This window comes from Limulus polyphemus, unplaced genomic scaffold, assembly GCF_000517525.1.
Source record: "Limulus polyphemus unplaced genomic scaffold, Limulus_polyphemus-2.1.2 Scaffold20, whole genome shotgun sequence".
Lineage (NCBI taxonomy): Eukaryota > Metazoa > Arthropoda > Merostomata > Xiphosura > Limulidae > Limulus > Limulus polyphemus.
This window is the reverse complement of record NW_013665630.1, coordinates 1,066,630-1,075,409: the sequence shown is the minus strand read 5'-3', so window position 1 is coordinate 1,075,409 and position 8,780 is coordinate 1,066,630.

Genomic DNA, 8,780 nt, shown 5'->3' with positions numbered 1-8,780 from the left:
CATGCTCGCCCTTTCAGCCAAATTATAACGCCCCCACGACGGTCAATCCCACTATTCGTTGGTAAAAGAGTAGCCCAAGAGTTGGCGGTGGCTGCCTTCCCTCTAGTCTTACACTGCTAAATTAGGGACGGCTAGCGCAGATAGCCCTCGTGTAGCTTTGCGCGAAATTCAAAAACAAACGAACAAAAATCTACAGCATACACACAACCATTGAAAAATGGCAGAAGGATCAGAGCTGAGAGAAGATATTTCGTAATATGTAATCCTTAAAAAAACACTAAATCAGATGGGATAAAAAGCGAATTTTTTTTTCTGTTTATTGGTACTTTGTTTTTTATTCCGTATAACGTTCAGATTTAAACAATGAATGTTATAGACAAAGTTCTTTAAAAATTATATTCTTAATATGCCTTTTACTTGTTGTTTTTTTTTTCTACATGGAAAGTATATGGAGAAAAATTACTAAGATTCATAAGCGCTAAATAAAAATGTGTACAAAAGCACATTAAAATCGACTGTTTAATAATATGATCTCTATACACATTTATTTCAATATTTCATTAAAAATTTAATTATTAGATAATTTCTTAACTGTTACAAATGTTTAGTTGTCTATCGAGAAGATAAATTTAGGTTTCCTTTTTGAAGGCCGGAAATGGTCCACTGGCTAGTGTGATCGGATTTTGCATCCGAGGATTTATGGTTCGCGTTCCTTTCCACAAAAGAATGCTTTCCACTTTGAGGCAACGGATGCGTTATAAGAATGACGGCCAAATCTAATTGTTCGGTCAGATAAGTGTAGGCTTGAAGAGTTGGCGATGGGAGCTGTTGACTATCTGCCTTTCATCTAATATATTAGTTGAAAAGAATAGACGAATTTGTGAAGACAGCTCTTTTGTAGCTTTGCGCGAAGTTTCAAAACAAACAACATACAATACATTCTTTGCTACTTATGAGTTTTCCGATAGTTGGAAGCTGATGATATTTGCAGTTGAAGTTTTACAGTTGCGTCAGTTACATGCTAATCCTATTATATCAACATTCTATACTTACTCCATAAGGTTTTATCATATTTCGTTTACACCACTCGTTATTCGTGAAATCTCTTAACATGTAGAATCCCTCATCAACAAAAATAGATTAATGAAGTTATTTCAGAACAACATATTTTTAGAGTGAGTAGAGTAGATTTGAGCTCAAACATCATTTTTAGCTTACCATAGAGCACTGGCAATAGCTAGAGAACCGACAGAGTTAGTAAGTTGAGATTTTTCCAGCTCCAAAGCGTATTATTACATCTGTTATGAAGTTCCTGTTGCTTCCAAAAGCTTGCAATACTTCTGTTGTCCAGGTTCCCTGTGATTATTGTCCCGCCAACTGTTAACTGCCTTCAGCATTAAACCGTTTATTGTGGAGTTCAAATTAAAAGATGCTGAGTAACAGCTCACTCAAAGTCGTGCTGAAGTCGCCGTTATGAGTTCCAACGGAAGGTGGTAAAAGTGGGTGGGAATGACCACGAAAATCGAGATTTGCTACTACCATGTTTCAGCGTAGCTCGAGGAAAGTGACCATTGAATGACAAACGTTCTTATTCTTGATAATAGCCTTAGCGTTAAAAAACATCACAGTGTCTACATCTACATTCAGTAAATTCAGAACATTATGTAGAAATGATTCATGTACTTTATAGAAAGACAGTGACGGGAAAACAGTCAAACAATCGTGTATTTTTTCCATCTCACGTTTTCCTATTAACGTAATAGCTAAACCTCCAATTTAATTATAGAAGGTTTTTATGATGTCTGAAAAAAAACAAAAAACTTTTACAATGTAACGTTAATATTTTATCTAATAAAATTTACTACTAACAATCGAAGTTCTTAATTATAGAATAATATATAATATAATATAATTGTAATAAATATACAATCACCGAACAAGAGCACGTGATCAGATCGCTTACACAACGGTGGGTAAAAGTAGTATATGTGGTTCGTAATAAATATTTAGAAAAATGCGAAGATGATAAAATAAAGAAATTAAAATTTTGGAGATAAATTACATTCAAAGACTATGGTTGTATTTTATGTTCTTGGAGACGTTTGGAGCAAACGCTCTTTTTCAAGCAAGAAACAAGCCTACAGGAACGTTTTGAAAGGAAACGATACAATAGAACACAATGTAACGCGATACAAAGTCACGAGAATTAAACAATAAACAATAATAAAGCTCTAGAAAAAGTGTTTGAAAAAGTAATAAAAATTATTAAAAATACAAAAACCAATTTACAAAGTAAATAAAGAAATAACTTAAACATTTTTAAGGTAATAGATGAAAGTTATTTTTAAAAGCCTATAAAAAAAGCTGAACCGTTCGTTAATACCCAAATGAGTTAAACAACCCAATTTACAAATAACTTCTTTTTCGATTGTGGTGGTTCTTTGTTTGGTGTTGGAAGGGCATGTCGTAACGCAAGTACTTTAAAGTGCTCAAGAGAATGATCAGCTTTGTTCAAGTACCGAGCTACAGGTGTATCTCAATCTTTATTCAAGATGATACGTAAATGTTCAGCGAGCTGAACTGGGTTCTCCTTCGTACATGGCCCCCAGTGGCACAGCGGTATGTCTGCGGACTTACAACGCTAGAAAACGGGTTTCGATACCCGTGGTGAGCAGAGCACAGATAGCCCATTGTATAGCTTTGTGCATAAATTCAAACAAAGAAATAAATCCTTCGTACATTTGGCCACAGTTAATACGATAAATTAAACATTTAAATATTGAAATATTTAAATTTACAGTTGAAATGGCTATTCGTATGTTTGCAGTACGATGAATGGGGTTTTGCGATGCTGTCAGTGGAATAAACTCAATGTACAGAGATGTTGGACATTTTCAGACCAGTTGATAAAATGTAATCACACGACATGGGCGTAGCTAGGCATAAATCTGGACTATACATGGGTAGGGGGCTTCCCCCTCCCGCTGGTGGGGATCTGGGGACCTCCGCCGCGAAAATGTTGAAATCTAAACCTGAAATGGTACACTCTAATAGCATTTTTTGTGCATAAAATTGATACAAAATTATCCATTCAAGCGATATTAAATATTTATATTTTGATCACTGGCATTTTTGCCTTTTAATTTTGTTGGGGTAACAATCAGATTAAAATTCTATATCAAAGAAAATCCGTACCTCGCATTTTCAATGTTACGCACGGGCGTATGTGCCTAATTACACCCTTGCACAGAGATTTGACAGTTTTTAAACAGTTGGCTAAAGGAAAACACATAGGTATTGGACAGTTTCGAAACACTTGACAAAATGTAAACACACAGGTATGTAATAGTTTCAAAATAGTTGACAAAATGTAAACACACAGGTATGTGATAGTTTCAAAACACTTGACAAAATGTAAACACACAGGTACTTGATAGTTTCAAAACACTTAACAAAATGTAAACATACAGGTACTTGATAGTTTCAAAACAGTTGATAATGTGAAAACATATAAGTTTATTAGACAAATTCAGGATTTCAGGAGAGTTGCTAAGGTGTAAACAGAGGTATTGGACAGTTGATAAAGTGTAAACAAAGCTACTTGACAAGTATTTGACAGTTTCAGGACTATTAATTGAATATAGATACATTATTGTCAAACATTTTCAAAACAATTTAAAATATTTAAATGCTCAGCCAGTGATATGTTGTCAGATCAGTAAATGCTAACATGATTGAGGTAAACACTTTCATAATATCCGATAAAATCTGAATATATAGATGTTTGACACTTTCAGAACAATTGAAGTGTATGAGTAAGGATTAGCCCTAATTCTCTCGCAGCCGTCAAGGACCTTTAGTAGATTTACTTTTGTGTGCTATCCGCCCAAATATTTACTAGTGCTAGGAAAACTTAGGTGTAAAAGCAAGCCCAACTTAGAGTAAACGTCACTCTACCAACAGTTTACCTTTGTATATGTTAATATCGATACTACTCGCCTTGATATCCGTTACTTTCAAATATTTTTCAGTAAATAACAAAAAGCATTTTGATATAAATCGTAAGATTATTTTATTCTGAATGTTAAAAGGAGTTATTAGGAGTCAAAAATTGCTTCAATCATGTTACAATGTTTTATTAAAATAAGTTCTGAAAAGCTACCCATTTATATCCTTCAAACCTATTTGGTATCTTACAACATTAGATAAACATTGCAATACCTACTTCAACATTTAAAGTTGGTACAAACTGTGGGCATAATGTAACTGATAGAAACCCAAATATCGTTTTTTTCTACTACAGTTGTCTTCTAGGGTATCTATTAGTTAGTTTGATTGTTTGAAGTTAAGCACAAAACTACACAATGGGTTATCTGTGCTCTGCGCAACACAGGTATCCAAAGACGTGTGAGGCAGTAGCAGAAAGTGATTTTTTTTCAAAAAAGATATTGTATTGAAGTTACGACAAATAATGACCGATTAAATGAAGATGTGATCTGAAATTGAAAACATTATTTTACAGATACGAGACAACACACCGACTGATTTAAAGTTCCAGACTAAGACACAAACATTATCTCTCACACACAACTTTACTTCTTTACTGCTCGGATAATTCTTTCCCCGACAAAACAACTCTTTACTTCAGTGGCAGATATGTCTCCAAGAGTGTAAGCCACGACATCAAGCACCTCGTACAGTGGAGCAGCGAACGTACAAGACAAGAATTGGCTACGCTAATGGACACCACTTTCTGGGTGTTGGTATACAACAGATGTTGAAATTATATGATTTTTGGTTCCCAAATACACGGAAACTAAACTACCGCGAATTTGGACATATACTGGAAAATAAGTTGCATTGATTTGTTTTTTATAGTGATAAATCATTACATTTACATAAAGAAATGTTTTCCTCCAGAATCGTATCTCATGTTTCTGCCTATCAAAGCCAACAAAAATACGTTCTTTATTAGGGCTCTGGATACAATAATGATTTCACACGGGTTCTGAACATTCTGATAATGTTTCTGAAAGTATGTTGGATAGACTCAACTATATATTCCATAAGCATATCCTTTAATTTATTTGCTTCAGAACTATCGCGGAAAGTTGTCTGCTTACAACCATCCCTAGTTTTGAGCTGATTTACTAGAGGGAAGGCAGCTAATTAACAGGACCCACCGCCAACTTTTGAGCTATTCTTGGGTGATCAAATAGTAGGATATCCAATGGAGCACATTTTCGCACAAACGGGACGTGAGGCATGAATTATCGGATTCACAGCCTGGGCCTATAATCCACTAGGCCATGCCCGACCCGTAGAAAAACGAATATACACATTGACAAATCATCAGGTGTAATTGTTTTGGGGGTGAATAACAAGTCAGTCTATTCCCAGGTATGTAATGGACTATATCAGATAATATATTAACATCTTCACCGAATGTATACTTCTCAAATATATACTAGACAGTGATGTATAAAAGGGTGTTATCTTCACTGAAAGGTTTCGGTAAGTCAGGAACTTAATATTCTTCATAATAAAACACTTGTATTTAAGTGATATCGTAAACGTAAATTCAATATAACAGTTAGATAATTACAACAGTTTAATGTAAAGTAAAAAACAAAACTGCTGCTAAAACATAGTAAGTCCTGTTCGATGACGAGGAACCCACTTTGAGATTAATAATGGCTGGAGACGGCTTAAATGGGTAATGAAGAAAAACTTTAATATAAGTTTAACATGACAGCAATAGTAAGTCCTGTGTTGGACTAAGTAAACTGAATGATAATATTTGTGTAATAGAAACTTTATACTTCAGAATCATTTAAACAACTAAGGAGAGGAAAGAGCGTTTTAGAATTCATTTGAGGGTTAATTATAATACAAACTTTCAGGTGCGCAGTTTTAATTCAAAAACCTTTGTCACATTTCATTATTAGTTTGTTGTTTTTGACGCAGCAAAAGTCTCCAGTGGAATCGAATATTGCTATCAAAGCTTCTCAGGATCATAAAAGGCCCATTGATCTTACTTAGTTTCCTATCTCTGTGCATAAAGTGATGGTGATACCTCGATATGCATAGAGAGATTGATGATGGTGATGGTTTTATATGCTGAGAGAGATGCATTGGGTGCTCGTTTCTTTAGAAGCCCATCGTTACAAATGATAATTTATATCAAGGGATGAGGTCAGGCAGTCAATGAATATTTTAAATATGTTATCTAGGCCTAGAGGGGAGTTGTAAAATAGTGAATTAAAGAGCATGTTTAGGCTTTCTATTGAAGAACAGCGGTAAGAATCAAATATATCCCACACCTTCACATTGATAGACCAGTTCCAAACCTGCTGTTTTATATGCTTATGAATTAAACAGACCTAGCAAGCTGTCTCCGTATCTATACCTTATCAGATTTATCTGCTTAACTGGCATTCCCAAGTCTATCTCAGCTTTCAACCAAACATCTCGAGTTATTTAGTAGTAAACAATCATGACTTAGAGACCGTAGATGTGAACCACTGGGTGATATGGTAGATATTAAGTACAATTTACTAGTGTTTCTTTCTTAAGTCGTACATGAGAATAATTTCACTAAGACTCTGACGAGGAAACGTTCCAAGATTATAAAACAGCGCTGTCATCTATTTTACGCGGATTAAAAGGCGTTCAGAAGGCCTATCACATTGTTTTGCCAAGTTCTTAACATCATAGATATAAAGGAAGAATTTTATCTATGGAATTCACACTGTTATTCACTGTCTAGGACTTAATCCTCAACTCCCTCATAAGAGTAACGTATTTCAACTGAAACCTGTCTGCTCATACAACATGAAAAACAAATTCAAGAGTTTCGTTAAAAGCTAATTTTAATAAGTTCAAGAGCTTAAAATTAAGAATTTTAAAGAGTAAGAAAATAAATTCTCGATTAAAAATAACTTCAAATTTAAATAAACTTTGTGTTACTTTTATGGGCAATATATTACTAGTCATGTGGAGTATAGGCCTAACGTCTTAGGTGCCCTATGATAGAGAATTCGTTAATCATTATCTAATAAGGATAAAACCTAATTCCTTTGAATGGACACTATATAGACTCTCAGCAATGCGCTTCTAGTTTAAAAACTCTTCACAATTCTCCACCTGTTAAAGCTATAAAGAGGGATCTGACTGAACATATATCATCATTAGGATATTCAAGATATTTTCAAAAGCGTATAAACAAAAAATTAATTTAGAAGAATGAAGAGAAAATATGTAATTGAAAGTAATCAAAGTACTTTATAAACTATCTATTTCTATATCATATAATGGACAAAAGTGTAATTATTATGTGATGGGAAATATCCTAGTTGCTATGTAATAAAAAATGTTTTAGTTGCTAGTTAATATATAAAAGGAAGTTGTCACGCGATGGAAAATTTTAAACACAATATAATGGGCAATATTCTGGTTACTATTTGCGTTGAAATTTTATACACGACATAACTAGCAATATTATAGTTACTATTTGCGTGGAAGTTTTATACACGATATAACTAGGAATATTATAGTTACTATTTGCATGGAAGTTTTATACACGATATAATTGGCAATATTACAGTTACTATTTGTGTGGAAATTTTATTTATTGTTTATTGGACGTATTATATACATTATAAAGAAAAAATATGGTTGCTAGTTCTGAAAGGAAAAAATCCGGTGGTTCTAATGTAAAGAGCAATAACCTGGCTGTTCAGTGTTAAGAAAAAATCTGATTGTTGGCTGTAAAGAAAAGACTGGTTGACCACTCTAAAGAAATAAATCTCGTTATACACTGTAAAGTAAAAAACAAAATATTATTCACTGTAATGGAAAAAAAAAATTCGGTTGTCCACAGAAAAGAACAAAGAAATCTGGTTATCAGAAAGATGTGATTCATCACTGTAAAGAGAAAAATCAAATTTTTACTACAAAGAAACAAAAACTGACTGACCCCTGTAAAGAAAAAATGTAGCTGTCCATTGTTATAAAAACTTGGTTGTTCACCATATGTTTACTATAAAGAAAACAAATCTGTTGATTCAATGTAAAGAACAAAAACCTGGTTGCCCATCATAAATTAAAAAAGCTGGTTATCCACTGTAAAAAAATCCTGGTTGACCACTGTATGAAAAACATTCTGGTGGTTCAATGTAAAGAAAAATATCTGATTGTTCACTGTGAAGCAATTATTTTCTACGCTATCTCTGAGTTTCAATCGTTAAAACGCCCACATACACGTGTGGTAGTCAGGCCTACCGATACTCAGCAGATAATATTATAGGTATCCGTAAAATGCAAATTGCAGAAATGTAATGCAAACAATCTTTTCGAAATTGGACAGTAAAGGAAAAAGACGCAAACATGAGTGAACAAATAAACAAAATCTTTATTCACAATGTCGTCAAATATTTCACTTACTGGTCGGCTGACTACTGTGGTTGAAAGGATTCTTTCTGCGTACGTCTGCAGAGGAAAGAGACAAAGGTGATTCTGATATACTGCCGAAATTCAGCCTAAACGTTAAAGTACGGTATACCAGAATCCAACGGCTGCATACATCACCGACAAATCTAAACGTTAAAGTGCGGTATACCAGAATCCAACGGCTGCATACATCGCCGACTAATTCAAACGTTAAAGTGCGGTATACCAGAATCCAACGGCTGCATACATCACCGACTAATTCAAACGTTAAAGTGCGTATACCAGAATCCAACGGCTGCATACATCACCGATAAGTTCAAAGTTAAGTG